The following is a 9,994-nucleotide window of genomic DNA, read 5'->3' as shown; positions in this document are numbered from 1 at the left end:
GAATGTGCCAATTTGGGACTTCACTGAAGACATTAGTGGTTAAAGTGACTGATACGTCGTGAATCAGGGCATCGATGTAGCACAGAATTTTCTCAAGACATCAATTACAACACGGTTAAATACAGCTGAAAGATTTGCATAGACTCTTAACTGTGGCGAATGTAATTAAATCCATGTAGAAGGGAAGCAACTCCCGCTGTCCAGATGGGAGTATTACTTCCGGTCCCCATTTGAAGACAGGAAGCTGTTAACTACTACGTAGCAGATTGTCACTCCGTAGTTTCAATTTTTCTGATAGAGCTGTTTTACATGTTAATGTAAACATACGTTTTGTGGATCAATGGGACATCGGTGACGAGGGATAACTGTCATAGTAGTACGTACGGTTTCTTCATGTTCTTATGACTTGAAACATCACGGAGAGAATGGTGGCCTAAATGCGTCTGTATTTTGTGTAATTATTCTAACAGTGGTTTCTTGGTTATCATGTGAGCGATGCTTAGAGGATCGTAGTAGATTCATGCATTATTCATTCATATCGGAACTTTTCGTGGGACAGGTACTCTGAGTTTTCTAGTTGGGTTTCCTCAACATTGAAGTGCCGGTTTCCTGTTAGTCAGACTGGTGCCGTTGTGCCCTGTTAGAACTCCCAGACAATTCACAACTCTGTAGCAAGGGTGGCAGGTGTGTTTTTAGGAAATCTTCGTAGAAATTTTCCCCATACTAATAATGGACCAATGTCTATTACATATTACGGTAAAATTACTCAACCTATGAGAGCCTTCTATTTCAGATATGTAAAAATACTTACACCCAGGTATTGATCACGGATTCCAGTTGTGGCTCATTAATATTATGACCAAAGGACGATACGTATTCGTGTTCTATGAAGTGAAATGCACAATTTCAAATTTTTGATCATTCAAAGGTAGTTAGCGATTTTTTTTGTAGCCATTCCGAACCTAAAGCTAACTGGAGATTTGTGACGGTGTTCATGTAGTTGAGTAAATTTAACTAGCTTAAGTTCGATAGTTTTAGTCCATTGAGTGGAAAAGAACACGAAACTGGATTCTGAATGAAAAACTTTGATTCTGTCGGTATAATAGGTTTCTTGTAGCTTCCTCTAAAAAATGAAATATTGCACATAACTTTCCTACATATCCACCTGTTGGTGCGTAATTTTACGGTATTCTTCCTGATGGGAACAGAAGCAAGAGGCTGGTCTGTGCTCCCCATGCTTTCTCGTACACTTCCCCTTGGATGTGTCCAGACCAAGGATTAGTACAGACTTTTTCAACGTCCTAAAGTCTCGCTTGCTCCGGTGACCTTTCGGTGGCAGCATGTGAAGGTTGCTGTGTGTGGACGGGTTACTCCTGCAACCGAAATTGCAGATCTGAAGATGGTTCTAGAGGAACTGAAACCGATTATGAGAATAAACATTTTTGCAATCAAGACGGATTATAAGTAACATTGAATAACCAGGGATGGCGGCATCCCTTCAAACATTCTTTGTCCTCTGTGCCACGTATGGAATCATGGCTTCTCATATTGGCGGACGATTCACAAACGGTTGAACTGGTTTTCTCCACGAACGTGGTTCTTCTCTCTCAAAACGTTTCACCATACGTCTGTAACAGGGCTACGTGGTTAGGGGTGTTGCGTGTCTCACTGTACGCTAACTGGGGATTTCTGACCCTACCTCAAGGCTCATTTCATCCCTCTTTGACTGTTTTATTCTCTTATGTTCGCCTCCTTTCGGCCGCACCCAATTTTCTATTGTCGCACATTGTTGGATGGTGGGCGCTCTTGACTTAGCGGGTCAGGCCCGGGATAGCTGTGCGTGGGACGTTTCCTACGGCATGCAGAGGCCTGAGTTACCCACCTGCTGACTTCTGTCTCCTTAATTTTGCTTTTCTATTCACGGTGAAACGTCCCCTTTTTGAACAATATTACACGACTGTGCTTAAACTGACACACAATATTTTGTTAGCGCAACGCAATCTGACTTTCAGAATTCCCTACAAAAGAATGGCCCTGACTAACATTAAACTATACCTTTCACAAATCACTAAATCACTTACCTCACAAAAATCTTCGTTACTCCCACTACTGCAATACAGCAAGCGCCACTACTGCCAGCTAAATAAAAGATTCAAACTATGGAAGGCACTAACTACTGATAGGGATAGTTAGCAAATGAAAGATATTAATAGAGAACAAACAATGTATTTACCTTGATATCATCATATATAAATATAGCAGTTCATGACAAATTTCAAAACTCCGCCATCTCTCTCCCCACATCCACCACTGCTGGCGGCTCACCTCCAACTGCGCAACGCTACGCGCTGTTCACAGCCATCTGCCTAACACTACAATGGCGAGTATTACAACAATGCAAAGCAGCCACAGACTGCACACAGCACAGCCAGTGATTTTCATACAGAGGTGGCGTTACCAATAAAAAACCTAAACAGCCTACTTACAACGGAACAAAATGTTCATTGTGTTTCCAGCCTCTATTTTTCAGAGTTTCCCAACTGTATCATAGGCGTGGTCGTCTACCCTTCCGGATGCACCGCTTTCCTCTCCCATATCAGCCAGTGAGTCTTAAGTCAGGCACTCTGAAGACCTTCCGACGTGTTACTTCAGTCATTCATATCGCTACTAACAGCAATAGACGGATAGGACGAGATATGTTCCTACACCTTCCGTCAGCCAGGAAAAACATTCGTTGCTGGGAAAACGGAGGGATCCAGAAAGCCGTTAAGAGGTCTATATTTCATTAAACAGGCCTCTTGACTGCGTGTCAATTGGCAGTGGCTGAAGGAGCAGATCCTTACGCACGGTTACTCTAGTTACCGTGTGAAAGCTACTATTCTGACCTTAATTACACTGCCAGCTGACTAGACTGTATCCCTTGTAATGATGGGGTATCCCAGAGAGTGAACAGGCTGATAGTTCCTCTAGAAAAGTGATTACTCGAACATATTATTCCACTATCCCAGGTGCGGATTTGCGGTTAAGTGTCTCAGATGGAACCATACATGCTGGTCTTCAGTTCCACTCCTGTCAAAGAGGCAAGTGCTGTATAGCGCTGTGCTTTCGTCTGGAGGCAATCCATCGCACTAAGTCACCTCATCATTGATCGTACCAGACTGGAAGTTACATAAAATTTAATGGTTAGCAGCTCATATTCTGCTGGAAGGCTTGTTCCTTCTGGGCCTCTATACTAAATATAGTTTCCAGGAGTATTTGCCGAATATTGAAGCCCGATTCACGGACAGTAGAGCTGCTTCTCGTTCCGTCTTTGAATGATTCTTATTCTCAGATATAAATTAAAATGCCACAGATGTGGAAGAATGGTTAGTGTTGTAGAGTCTCCTGTTGCTTGCTGTGGTGTGAAGCCTCGGCCATACATCCTTTTCCAGCAGCCTCTTTAATCACCCTTACTGTTCCACTTTCCTGCTGCACTCTATTTTCTATTTAAGACGTAGCCCTCTCTTCAATAATGTGCGTTTTATCACCATGTGTAATTAGTCAGGCGGCACGGTTACCATTATACACTCCTGGAAATGGAAAAAAGAACACATTGACACCGGTGTGTCAGACCCACCATACTTGCTCCGGACACTGCGAGAGGGCTGTACAAGCAATGATCACACGCACGGCACAGCGGACACACCAGGAACCGCGGTGTTGGCCGTCGAATGGCGCTAGCTGCGCAGCATTTGTGCACCGCCGCCGTCAGTGTCAGCCAGTTTGCCGTGGCATACGGAGCTCCATCGCAGTCTTTAACACTGGTAGCATGCCGCGACAGCGTGGACGTGAACCGTATGTGCAGTTGACGGACTTTGAGCGAGGGCGTATAGTGGGCATGCGGGAGGCCGGGTGGACGTACCGCCGAATTGCTCAACACGTGGGGCGTGAGGTCTCCACAGTACATCGATGTTGTCGCCAGTGATCGGCGGAAGGTGCACGTGCCCGTCGACATGGGACCGGACCGCAGCGACGCACGGATGCACGCCAAGACCGTAGGATCCTACGCAGTGCCGTAGGAGACCGCACCGCCACTTCCCAGCAAATTAGGGACACTGTTGCTCCTGGGGTATCGGCGAGGACCATTCGCAACCGTCTCCATGAAGCTGGGCTACGGTCCCGCACACCGTTAGGCCGTCTTCCGCTCACGCCCCACCATCGTGCAGCCCGCCTCCAGTGGTGTCGCGACAGGCGTGAATGGAGGGACGAATGGAGACGTGTCGTCTTCAGCGATGAGAGTCGCTTCTGCCTTTGTGCCAATGATGGTCGTATGCGTGTTTGGCGCCGTGCAGGTGAGCGCCACAATCAGGACTGCATACGACCGAGGCACACAGGGCCAACACCCGGCATCATGGTGTGGGGAGCGATCTCCTACACTGGCCGTACACCACTGGTGATCGTCGAGGGGACACTGAATAGTGCACGGTACATCCAAACCGTCATCGAACCCATCGTTCTACCATTCCTAGACCGGCAAGGGAACTTGCTGTTCCAACAGGACAATGCACGTCCGCATGTATCCCGTGCCACCCAACGTGCTCTAGAAGGTGTAAGCCAACTACCCTGGCCAGCAAGATCTCCGGATCTGTCCCCCATTGAGCATGTTTGGGACTGGATGAAGCGTCGTCTCACGCGGTCTGCACGTCCAGCACGAACGCTGGTCCAACTGAGGCGCCAGGTGGAAATGGCATGGCAAGCCGTTCCACAGGACTACATCCAGCATCTCTACGATCGTCTCCATGGGAGAATAGCAGCCTGCATTGCTGCGAAAGGTGGATATACACTGTACTAGTGCCGACATTGTGCATGCTCTGTTTCCTGTGTCCATGTGCCTGTGGTTCTGTCAGTGTGATCATGTGATGTATCTGACCCCAGGAATGTGTCAATCAAGTTTCCCCTTCCTGGGACAATGAATTCACGGTGTTCTTATTTCAATTTCCAGGAGTGTATGTAGCCTCCCCTATTTCTCACTGTGCATAATGTTTTTACTTACCTCACTGAATGTCTTTCCCCCCGCGCGCCAGAAGGTTTTCGTGGCTAACTACCTTGACCCTCAGGTTGTCGGCGGTCGAATAAGTTCGAGGTTTCTCTGGCCATGGATGAGCCCTGGAAGAACCGTCTTCTGCTCTGACCTACGTACTGGCGCAAGCCAGGTACTGGCTGGCAAAGTTTCTCAGTTGTGAAGTCAGCACAATCTACCAGCAGCAGTAGAATGAACTACGCATGACTTCAGACATTGCTGACGGAAGATGACTAAAATGTCTTCATGGAAGAACGCAAAAACACAGTTGGTACTTGAATAGTGATTGTCGTCACGCCAAAGGTTCGTTATGGTGTGTGGTGCTATGGCATCTTTTAACTTCGTGAATGTAAATTAGTAAATGTCCAGTTTTTGACAAGTTGTAATGGTTGGTTTTCTCAGACGTTAATTACGTCCTATATCTACTTTCGATCATTTTACATTAAAACTTGAATACGATGTCATTAAAATTTTCAAGAGAAGCAGGTATGAAAAAGTGAAAAAATACTTCGAAGAGTATGATTTGCGAACTACGGAGCTGAACCTTATGTTTTACAGTGAGTTTCCCCTCATAAATTCTAGGAACAGCTCCTGAGCTCTTGTTCATCCAAAAACCCTAGAATTTCTCTTACAAGGGAACGTTAACGGAGAAAACTATACAAAACATGCTCCAAACCCACACTTTCGAAAATATGGGAACGTGTTTTACTATGCTTTACATGAAAGTAGCACGTTTACTATTACGTTCCTTAGATTATATACGTTTTTCTGTGTAATTTAAAAATCTAGTTTCATAAGTTACAAACATCTTATCAGAACCTATTACAGATTCTACAAAGTTTTGTCTTTAATCGCTTTGCATATAGTAAGCTACTGATGAGATCTTCTCAATGTATCTACCAGGGAGATTTAATAATTTTTGATTAATTCTGTAAGTATAAAATAAGGGCTGCAAAATTTAAAGGGCTTTGTCCCTCATATCTCTGATTACACATGGAATTCCAAACTGCTCTTAAGAAATTTATTGGGTTTACAGAAATCAGTATATAAGGTTTCAGAATCTAGTTTTCATTGATTCTGAGAAAAAGTTGCATAAACGTTACAAACTAATTTTTGGGAAATACATTTCAAAGTTCCACCTAACGTTCATTGTTTCCAAAGCCTCCTGTTATGTACTCACGGTTGTTGTTCCATTAAAGGGTTTTCTTGCGGTTCCTTGTTTTCTACCTAGTTTCCTTTACCAGGTTTTAAAGTGCCGTTTCATCCGCAGAGGAGCTAAATATTTTTCTCAAGGTGTCATGAGTGAAACATCGTATTCCAAAGCTGATTCTCTAATACTTCCAAATACCCTAAATTCTCATAATTGAATACAGGAATTGCATTGTAAGTTGTAATTCTGACAAGATGAAAATGCGACGAAACGGGAACTGCTTTTTCGTAAAGAAAGCAACTGTTTTAATCTTCCATGATACCGAAGAATCATAGATATACAAAGCCAAAGAGTATATAGCACAGCTTTATAGACTACGCCGAGCAAGTATGATTGAAAGTAATCTAAGGAATCGTTGTTCAGAGCTGTACTGAAGCGTTGCGTGGAAATGTGGGCGTGGCAGTAATGCCACTTCATAAATTTTTCATGCACTTCTGATGCGATTTAGTCACCGGAACTTCGGGAGCTCACTGTCCACGAATTGTTCAAATCAATAAATACATGACTTGGCAGTTGACATTTGCTATAGTTCATGAAGTTTCCTCTTCATCTACATCCACATCCATACTCCGCAAACCACCTTACGGTGTGTGGCGGAGGGTACCCTGAGTACCTCTATCGGTTCTCCCTTCTATTCCAGTCTCGTATTTTTCGTGGAAAGGAGGATTGTCGGTATGCTTCTGTGTGGGCTCTAATCTCTTATTTTATCCTCATGGTCTCTTCGCGAGATATACGTAGGAGGGAGCAATATACTGCTTGACTCTTCGGTGAAGGTATGTTCTCGAAACTTCAACAAAAGCCCGTACCGAGCTACTGAGCGTCTCTCCTGCAGAGTCTTCCACTGGAGTTTATCATCTCCGTGACGCTTTCGCGATTACTAAATGATCCTGTAACGAAGCGCGCTGCTGCTCCGTTGGATCTTCTCTCTCTCTTCTATCAAGCCTACCTGGTACGGATCCCACACTGATCGGCAGTATTCAAGCAGTGGGCGAACAAGCGTACTGTGACCTACTTCCTTTATTTTCGGATTGCATTTCCTTAGGATTCTTCCAATGAATCTGTCTGGCATCTGCTTTACCGACGATCAACTTTATATGATCATTCCATTTTAAATCATACGGGTCTCACGTACGTACTGAAAAAGTATTCCAAGCAGTATTATGTCGAAATGTAGACAAATGTGGTGAAAATATCTCTCTAAATAACATCGCAACTAGTGTTGTCCCCCTGCGGGTTCGGGGGTAAGAATAGGCCCCCGGTATTCCTGCCTGTCGTAAGAGGCGACTAAAAGGAGTCTCAAACGTTTCGGCCTTAATGTGATGGTCCCCTAAGGGGTTTGACCACTACCTTTCAAAATTTTCTGTTAGTACCTACCATTTGGGGAAGGACACCTTACGTGGTGTATTATATATCCATCTTGCCCTAAGATCTGGCACACCCAATATTGTCATGGAGTTGGCCTTACACCGTGCTTCCAGCCACATCAGCTGCTGTGTGTTCCGGGCAGCATACATGCCCTCCATTATGAACTTCCATCTTTGCCCTCCTGACACATATGGATATTAGACACCCGACATCCAGCACGGTAGCCAGTCTGTTGTGGTGGGGTCGTCATGTACCCTCCTGGTGGTAGTCCCCTGACTACACAGCGATCGCACTGCTGATGCCTGAGCTGCTACCTCCCTACATATGCCGAGGAGTAGATGCCTATCCCTCTGGGGCATCGGGACTCCCGGCAAAGGCCATCCTGCCAGGTGGTCTTTGCTGTGGCTGGGTGGCGCCCGTGGGGAGAGCCCCTGGTCGGAGTGGGTGGCATCAGGGCGGATGACCCGCAATGAAGCGTGGTACATCATCTCTCGCTGGTGGGCCTCCACCAGCAGTCTCTAAGCCATCGAGGTCTAACCTCAACGGCAAGCAATTCAATCAAAGATCGTTTCCCTCCCTGGCCACTCCATGGGAGGAACGCATGGCTAAAAACAGCAGTGGAGATTATTCACCCCGGTACCTTGTCTGTATGCGAGTCGATGGTGAAACTTTTATGCAAACTAAGCCTCAGTTTTTTGTGGAGCATTTAGAGGACAAGTTTGGGGAGGTGGAGGGCTTGTCCAAAATGCGCTCTGGGTCGGTTCTCATCAAAACAGCATCCTCTGCCCAGTCACGGAGGTTGCTCACTTGTGACAAGTTGGGGGATGTTTCCGTCACCATCACTCCCCATAAAAGTTTAAACATGGTCCAGGGTACTATATTCCACAGGGATCTTCTGCAGTCCGACGATGAACTACGCGCCAACCTAGAACGACGAGGTGTTCACTTCGTCCGGCGCGTCCATCGGGGTCCAAGGGATAATCAGGTAGCCACCGGTGCCTTCATCTTGGCCTTTGAGGGTGATGTCTTACCCGAAAAGGTTAAGGTGATGGTTTGTTTACCTTTGTGATGTGAAGCCATATATCCCTCCTCCGATGCGGTGTTTTAAATGCTGGAAGTTCGGGCACATGTCATCTCACTGTACTTCCAGCATCACATGTCGGGATTGTGGATGTCCTTCGCATTATGATACTCCATGTGCCCCGCCTCCTATCTGTGTTAACTGCGGAGAACACCATTCCCCCTGCTCGCCGGACTGTAGGATATTCCAGAAAGAAAGGAAGATAATGGAATATAAGACCCTGGACCGCCTGACCTACCCTGAGGCTAGACGGAAATACGAGCGGCTCCATCCTGTGGCAATGACGTCAACCTACGCCGCTGCTGCAACGACGGTTCTCCCATCATCACCAATCGGCTCTAAGATCGGTCAGCATCCACCAGCCCCCTTGCTTGTGGGGGCTCCATCTACTTCAGGAGCAACACCCCCCCCCCCCCCCATCAATCGGGGACATCAGTTCCCACTTCCCAGCCGGAGAAGCGTAAGACTTCTTCGGCTACTCTCGCAAGGAAGGGGTCCCTTGGGGACCTCCCTTCGCGAGTTCCGACCAGCGGCACAGCAGACACCCGCAAGTGGCTCAAACAACCACCAGTCCCTGGTCATAGGGCCTCACGGTCGTCGTCCGTCCCTGAGGCTGACCCTGTGAATCCCTCCTAGCCTGAACCACCGAAGGCACACCGAGGGAAACAGAAACAGAACGTCCCCAAGAATACCGACATTGCGGTGGCACCCGTCCCGCCGCTTCCTACAAGCTCTGCGTCTGAGGACGAGGTGGAGATTCTGGCGTCCGCTAAGGACCTGGATCTCGCCAGTCCCTCGGACGCAGTGGATGGCTGTTGTACAGGTGGTGACTCAATAGCAGCAGGGGCCCAGGAGGCGTAATCTGCCTCCCCAGTCCCTTCACGCCGTTCCCATCCATGGACAATACCATCCTCCAGTGGAACTGCAGCGGTTTCTTCCATCTAGCTGAGCTCCGCCAACTTACCAGCCTTCACCCTTTCTTCTGCATTGCACTTCAGGAAACTTGGTTTCCAGCAATGCGATCCCCCCGCCCTCCGTGGCTATCGGGGTTATTATAAGAACCGGGCAGCTTATGAAAGGGTGTCTGGTGGCATATATGTCCTTAACTCTCTTCACAGCGAGTTTGTACCTTTACAAACAGCTTTAGAGGCTGTCGCTGTTCGGGTGTGGACGCCACAGGCTGTTACCGTCTGCAGTCTTTACCTTCCACCGGATGGTGCTGTCGCGCAGCATGTCCTGGCTGCTCTGATAGCCCAACTGCCGCCACCTTTCTTGTTGC

Source organism: Schistocerca nitens, chromosome 1 (genome assembly GCF_023898315.1).
Source record: "Schistocerca nitens isolate TAMUIC-IGC-003100 chromosome 1, iqSchNite1.1, whole genome shotgun sequence".
Classification (NCBI taxonomy): domain Eukaryota; kingdom Metazoa; phylum Arthropoda; class Insecta; order Orthoptera; family Acrididae; genus Schistocerca; species Schistocerca nitens.
This window is presented reverse-complemented; position numbering follows the sequence as displayed.